At 42.5% G+C, this 7,918-nt stretch overlaps 1 protein-coding gene across 2 annotated transcripts in view; it reads right to left on the reverse strand.

Moving 5' to 3' along the window:
* The window catches only part of LOC124998253 (myosin-9-like), a 31,018-nt gene extending 23,587 nt beyond the window's left edge, over positions 1-7,431 (reverse strand). For both annotated transcript variants that reach the window (XM_047572518.1, XM_047572517.1), the window contains exon 1: positions 7,200-7,431. The gene's annotated coding sequence lies outside the window, so the exon portion shown is untranslated. The remainder of the gene's footprint in view (positions 1-7,199) is intronic.
* Positions 7,432-7,918: the final 487 nt, after the last annotated feature.

A 7,918-nucleotide genomic window follows, 5' to 3' on the forward strand; every position in this document is an offset into this window, starting at 1 on the left:
GGTACCGAGTCAGTCAAAATCCTTTATGGGTTTGCACGTCGACTCCCTCTTCCCTCTTCCCTTCACCCTCCTCCTCCTTCTCTTCCTCGTCCACTGAAAGCAGGAGGAGGAAGGGTGGGGCAAGGAGGAGAGAGGGGAGTAAAGAGGAAATGACAAACTAAGAAAACTATTTTGCCATTTGTGGAACTTGTTGTGTGTGAGTCTTTCAAAAAAAAGGGATGGAGGGGGAGAGGAAAGGTGGCGATTTCTAGAGCACATGCTGAGCAGCTCCGTGGACTGAGACATAAATTAAGCCCTCGGTGGAAAATAATCACACTGCATGACAGATCTACATCACTTTCCACATTACTTTTCGCATTCCTGACCCAAGCGGGATCCAGTTTCACTGCGCTATAAGCTGGCTACTGCCATCCAACACTTGCAACCAGAGGCCCCCTTTTGAGGTCTAAGGTCTCGGTGCCACACCGAGATGTCTACTTGTTGTTGGGATCAGCTGCCAGTTGGTGGCAGTGCCAAAAAAACATGTGAACCACTGGAAATGGAAGCCGCTTTCGGAGCTTTAGTTTTGTCGCTCGGACTGGAAAAGACTATCAGAATATCGCGTTTTGCTATCTAGAAAATAGGGATGTCCCAGTTAGTGTTGTGGCTTTTTTTTAGACGACTGTATCGGATTGGGCTGCAGGGCTTTTGTTCTTAGTTCTGCCAAAACCACGGCTGTTTCGCGTGTTTTGTTGGTGGTCAGCTAGCGTCAGAGCAGCTAAAAAAATCCCAGAAGAAGAAGATAGACATGACTAAACATGTCTAGTGTGTGGAAGTACTTTACTCTGGGAAATTAACTCAGTAAGAGAGAAATTTGTAAATATTACAATGTGGGTGTTTGGAGAGGTTTTTGTAGGAGACCATCATTCAACAAAAACCAACAACAAAAGAAATGAATCATAAAGCATAACACATGGAGTGGAGTCAGACAAAGGCTAAAAAAGATCGTGAGCATATAAGGGAATATAAAACTCTATGTGGACATAGCTAGTAGACAATATCCACTTTTGTTCGTACTTCTTTGTTCTTTGGTTTGTGTTACAAGCAAACTTTCACCAGTTGCCTTTAGGTCAGTTGCTTCAACACAGGCACCAACAGTGAACCACAAATTGGCCTTTCGCCTTATTTCATGCATAGAAAATTTTAGCTCTATTAAGAATTTATTGTGTAGATATTGTGAAGATATTTTTGGGTGAGCTTCATGCGGCGATGCACAGAAAAGTGAGAGAAATCTAGTCATGCACGTCATCTAAGTGCTGCACATTTTTTATTTTTTTTTTTTACAACTAAATGGCTTGAGGAATTTGTCGAGAAGCATATATCACCGATATTTGGTCGTGCAGTATCAACTGAAATCCCATAACAAAATCCAAGTGCTTATCCCCTCTTAAATCAGACTTAAGGTGGAGGATATGCGTAGTTTTATTCAACCACTCTTTCATTTGCAGTGTGTCTATGCACGCCCTTCCCTACAACACTTCTTCAAACACCCTGGAGAACTTCGTTTGAACCTAGTCACCCCATCAGCATTAACAATGCAGGCCAATTGGAAGCTTATGTCAGAAGACAAAACCAACACATGATTTGAAAGAGGGCGTTGGTCCGACAACCACATCATTTCCAGCGTTACAGAACGAATTCCATGCCTATCATTTAGGCAGATATCACGCTGCACTATTGAACGAAACCCCCGACTGGTTATTCGACAGAACGAGGCAGATACTGCCCAGCACCAGTTTGCACTTTTACGAAAGCACTCCACCAGTATTGACCACGAGATAATAGACGGATGGTTACGTAAGCCCTTTTAACAGACAGCGAAAGAATGCAGTAGGGAGTTAAGATAAACATTTCTGTTTGTCAGCAGTAATTTTTCTTAAGAGGAATGCTCTGGTGGGACGGCCATGTATTTCATTTTTGACAGAAACGATGAAGAAAATCTGTTACCGCGTTTCTGCACTATCTTTATTCTATAAGCACATTGCCCTACTTCAGCTTTGTGGTTAATAATGTGCTCCCTAATGGCTTCACCACTTATTATTATTATTATTTTGTTTTAATCATCTCATCAAACAACGTGTCGAGTTTCGCAGGCTGGCACGCGGGACGATTTGGATTAAGAGTCAGACGTTAGACCAATTGTGTAGCACGATTCAAAGGTCGTATGCAAAAGTCAGCTTAAAGTGTTTGTGGTTAGTGCATTTCGCAATCTCCAACTATTAACCATTTCTCCGTGCAGGCACACACACACACACACCAGGTGTACAGGTCACACACCCAACCACGGGCAAAGTCTAGCTATGATTAGAAACGCAACTATGCTTCACCACAGCCACCAACGACTTTTTTTTTTTTTTTTTTTGGCAGTCTTGCAGCTCCTTGAAAAATGCAGGACTTTACTTCACATTGATTAACTTGTATTTATACTAATGAGTCCAATGCACTGTGTACTTTGAACCCTTCTACAAGGAAGTAGACAAAGTAAGGCCTTTTACCTATCTACCCACCGTAAACTTACTGTAGCTCAGTAATGAAACAGAAACTGGCGCTATCTACCGTGCCACCAAGAAGTTTGGTCAAGGTCCGGCCACTTCAAGATCAGAAATTTCAACAACTCCTTTCTATAGGTTGTCTAAGTCGGAGTGGAGTCATTTCCTGGTATTGTTTGGCTCCATTGAAACCTTACAGGTGCCGTGAGGGGGAGGATGAAGGACAGGACGGGGTGGTGGCAAAATACACAAGCAGAGGAAAAGAGGCCGGGGAAGGGAAGCTGAACATAGAGTGGGAACAGAGGTCGCAGGGAAAAAGGTACAGGAGACAACGAGGAAATGTTAGAAAGGAAACCCAAAGCAGATACCAGCGTAAGTGCGTACTTGAGCCCAGCCAGGTCAACCGCTCTGACCGAGGCAACTTAATTATGCCGTTTATATCAACCAGACAAAATATGTGTGGGCCGTACCAAGATAGATACAAGAAAAGGCAGCAGAATGAGTGCGACTTGAATTTAAACTCCTCCACATCGTCATTACTGATAGATGATACAAGCTGAAATGGATGGTTGTGTGGTTAACAAAGAAACTAAGACATTTTCAGTCCAGCTGGAATGTTCTTCCTGCACGAATGAATCTCAGCTGACTAGGAAACTGGGATACACATGACATTTGACCAGAGCGCCCCTTCGATCACAGACAACGACTACTGAAAAGAGGAGAAGAAGAAATCTGGCGTAGTCCAGCTGTCCTGGTTGCCAGTGACTTAGATATCTTATCAGTTTGTATTGTGTATAAGCCAGTTATCAGTCTAGGGCTTGTCGAAACAATACAACAGCATGTTATCAAAGCCCAGTTGACTTACTGTAAAGTTGTTGTTTTTTTTCCTGAACAAAGGTCTAAAACCTGAAGATAATCAGTTTACTATCAGGGAAAGACAACAAAAAAATCTGAAACAACAGGCATTTCTAATAAAAAACAGCACTCACTTCAACCAATAAGATTAACAAAGCATGGGATGCAGTGGGGAAACACAATGAACCCAAAGAGGGAGTGACCACAAACCAAAAAAAAAAGACGTACAAACAAAAGACATCCACGAAAGCCTTTTCATTCCACTACAAATAGTATCTTTGACCAGTCCTCCAAAAAGGAGAATTTCAAACGTTAACACAAACAACCTAACCTCAACTAGTAAACTGTAGGACAAACCAAAACAACACAACTTTGGAAGCTCACATGAAAGCGGTGTAGCTACCTATGAAGTCAGCATGTGGGATCTTGCCATTCTCTTCAGGAATATTTGCGAATAAAATGACGACATCACACCTAAAACACGCCCACAGCTGCCAGAAGTTACTCAGTGAGTTCATACCTCGAAGTCTGGAAATACGGACTGAAAATGCAGCCTGTATGCAAAGTAATTTTTTCCATCTTTAACAAAATAAAGAACTTATAACTTATTTTATACAGAGCAGCTGTGCAGAGCCTTTCCAGCCTGTGTTACGTTTGAGTCTCTTCTCTTAATTCCCTCAGCTTGACAATTTGAGGTGAAGGGATAACTGGAGCGCTGAAAGCAGTTGGCAGGTTAGATATAAACAAAGAAACATAGGAAATATCTGACATTTCTTAGAACATCGAGACGGTCATGCTGCCCTCTCATCTGTAGCAAAAGCAAAAGGGGGCCTGCAACTAATCCTTCTCAGCCAGGACAACCACCCTTCAAAGAAATCTAAACATCCACAGGCATGTTCACTGTTTTGCTCTGAGACTGAGCAGCCCCGCACACCACCAGCAGCACCCTGTTCACATTTTAAGATGTCTGCGTTTCATTTTGTCTAGCTTTCAGTATATAACTCTCCTGGGGGCCTCGGGTATGGACATTGCTGACACGCGAATGAAGGAATGTAATGATCTCTGCGGGGGGGGGCTTCACAACAGAACCGAAACTGGCAATAACTGGGAAGAACAAGGCCCCAGGAGGAGCTATTGCACAAGGCATTGTCAAGAGGTAATTCAACAAAATGACTCAAAGGCAATAACAGGAAATGACATACTACTGTCACCCAGCGTGACCCTTTAAGGCTTTCGAAAATCCCGACTGTGACACGAGCTATAAGTCACAGATATGCTGGCATGAGTCGCATGATCATTTCTCGTACCGTAACGCACTTGACTGCAACATGATAGCTTCTTGGCAAAAAAACAGCTGATTAGAAATGTATGTTTCTCATTACTACGTGTGAAAGTAAAATTGTGCAATCCATCTGAAACACTTTGATGAGAACAATGAGAAGCAGGTTCAGGTGGAAGAACGCCAGAGTCTGAAGCCTCTCGATTCCCAGGCTGACTTGACGGCAAGTTTAGGCTGATCTTTTTCCTGCCCGCTATTCTCAAAATGACTAGGGAGTGCAAGTATACCAGTATCTGTTTGCGTCTCGAGGAGTGCAAACACAAATTGTCCTGACAAAGCAAAACACTTGCAAACTAATACTGAGACGCTTTGGAGAATTAAAGTTTCACACGCTCTGCAGGGGATATCATTCTCAGCCTTTTATCAACTTTACTTTATCTCTCCCAAAAAGTTGTTGATGGTGCTCCAAGGCTATGGGCCATCTTATATTTAAGTCACTGGGTTGGTGAAATAAATGGCATTGCACTTGGCTTGATATTGATCCCATAAATCCTCTTAAGCCACGGAAAACTCATGTTGGCACGCTAATGCTCATCAGAGTCAGCCGCACTGTAATTAGACGGCAGACATGGTCATTTTCAGCTGGCATTTCTAGGAGATTCCAAGAAGGAAACATTCATCAACATTGTGTATCTACCTCTGCAAAATGCTTTCATCTGTTAAAAACATATTACTGAACCAGATAACCTAGTATATGGATGATTTTCTGCATGTTTTTACATGCTTACATTCTTACATGCATCTAAAATATTCATAGTTTGCATTAAACTTTAAAAGTATCCGTCCAATATTTTGCCAGCATGAATGTATCTCAGCTTACAGGTCAACAAGGTTATACATGAGATTTGACCATAGTGCCCCATCCATCACAACTATTGTTCGCTTTGGGATTACAAGAAATAGTTTGTTCTAAAACAAAATCTAATTGTCAGCTTTGTAGATAGTTGTTTAGATATTTTATCATGTTGTGCTGTTTATCAAGATAGGGTGGCATGCTACCGTAATGCCTCAAAGCCCAGCCTACTTTGTCTATAATTTGTTTTGTCTGACCAAAAGCCAAATGCGAAAGCTATGCAGTTCACCAACACAAAAGACTAGAGATACTAGATTAAATTTTATTTTAACTTGATGCACCAGATGATTTGTAACACAGAAACTTGCAGGCTGATGGGAAAAAAAATACTGAGCTTTGATGAGAAGTAATAAGATGAATGAACCATATGATGCTGTGGGAAACAGCAATAATAAACGTTGCTATTAAGTTAGCAGTAGTAGATAATTCTTGTCATTTTCAAAGGCAGACTTTGACAAAGATTAAATGCAGTCTTAAAATGCAGTGACATTAAACTGTAAAGCAGCTGCAAGCAGTCGTGACTGTGTCTGCACCTCTGGATCAGCCACAAACTCATAGAAGGACTGAGGTGTGAACTTCTGAGAGTGGAAAATCTTTAATGCAACAACAGAAACTGTGGAAACTAGCAGATTTACACATGTGAAAGACTGGAGCTACTTATTTTGTGCGATTCATAACACACAACCTTGGAAAAAAATCTGCTTTAAAAGAATATTGGTGGGTGAAAAGATGAGTCTATATCCACAATAGCCCATTAATTAGCCCCCTAATGCACCATATGATTCGTGACACAGAAAATCTATTGCAAACTGCTTCAAAAACTAGTCATTTAATCAAAAAGTCGAGCTAATTTATATCAAACTTAGACAGATTAAGTCCCACTTAATAATTACACGTCCGGGAGAAGCCATAATGCATTATGCAGGTGAACTAAATCACGGTCTTTATTAAGCGTAAAGAAGTTATTAGTCATCATAAAAGTCATATGTCATGGTTCGCCTCCATTTTTTTTTTCTCTCTCTCTCTCCCGGTTCACCGGTGAAACCGATGACGTCATGCCGCCAGCCAGCCAGCCAGACATCTTACCGGCCACACACGGCGTCCGTTTCTAGCTCCTACAAAAAAAAAGTTCACCCTTCAAACTTAAAAACGCACACGTCCCCCCACCCACCCACCCACCCAACAAACACCACCACCTCCAAGAAAACCGAGCCAACGTGTCCGTGTTGGCCCCCGTACCCTCATGCCCATCTAAGCTAAAACTCTTCCCTTGGCCTTTTTTTTTTTTTCCTGCAACTCATTCAACCGAATCACTTCCTGCCTCTCTACCGTGAGGACTTTTGTAACGTCTCGCCAGCCGGCCGTGAACTTGGAAGCTTACGTCCCCCTAACATTGCCCACATTTACGCACATTTAAAGTTTTAATACGTGCATTTAAAGTTAATGCACGTACAGCTGTAACGGGCGTCTCGCGTGCGGTAAAAGTTGTAAACTAGTAGCCGTTGCTTCCTGGTTCGCTGCACTTGCTGTGGTGGAAACTGAATGAGTTATAAAACATAAGAGCCACTATGGCGGACCCAAATAAAATAAATAATAAAAAATTAAAAAAAGTGATCATTTTTACCTGCTTTTTGGGCGCTTTTCAGGGAGCTAACAACAAGCGGGTGGCTCAGTCAGCGTCAGTTTCTTCCTGTCGACAGCAGCTTCGCAGAGGCTAAACTACAGTCCTCGCTTCCTCCCTCTCTTTCTCTACTTCTCTCACTCTTTCTATCTCTTTTCTTTTTTTCTTTTTTTTTCTTCTCTTCCTTCTGCCCTCCCTCTTCCACTAGATGCTGCTCACTGGTTCGCGGAGGCCTCCGGAGCCGGGGTGCGGTCCGGATGAAGGCGGGGCCTGTGAACCGCGTATCCGTATCGCTGCGACCAATCATCGGCGTTGTTTTATAACTCCCTCATAGCTTAAACCAATCACTGACGCTTTTGTATAAACCCCTACTATCTTAACCAATCAGCGTCCGCTAAAGGCGTGCCGTCATAGAACAGCGTCAGTGGCTGGGCGGGGCGTAAGCGGAGAAAAGGCTGAACTTGAAACGAGGGAGGAAAGGGGAGAGGGGATGCCGATAAAGCCGTGTTTAATGAGAGAGGTATGTGCATGCTCAGGATTTTTATGACCATATAAGTACCAGTCACTCTCAGGATGGACTGCATCATCCAGGGTCTTCCTTGTGAAAACACGTATCAGTCGTGGCTCCAGCTGTTTAGTCCTATTTTCTGATATGGCTGCCAAATATAACACAAATCTTATGTTGTGTTTATCGTGCTTATCTATATGGCCACCTTAAAAAC

Source organism: Mugil cephalus, chromosome 20, assembly GCF_022458985.1.
Source record: "Mugil cephalus isolate CIBA_MC_2020 chromosome 20, CIBA_Mcephalus_1.1, whole genome shotgun sequence".
Classification (NCBI taxonomy): domain Eukaryota; kingdom Metazoa; phylum Chordata; class Actinopteri; order Mugiliformes; family Mugilidae; genus Mugil; species Mugil cephalus.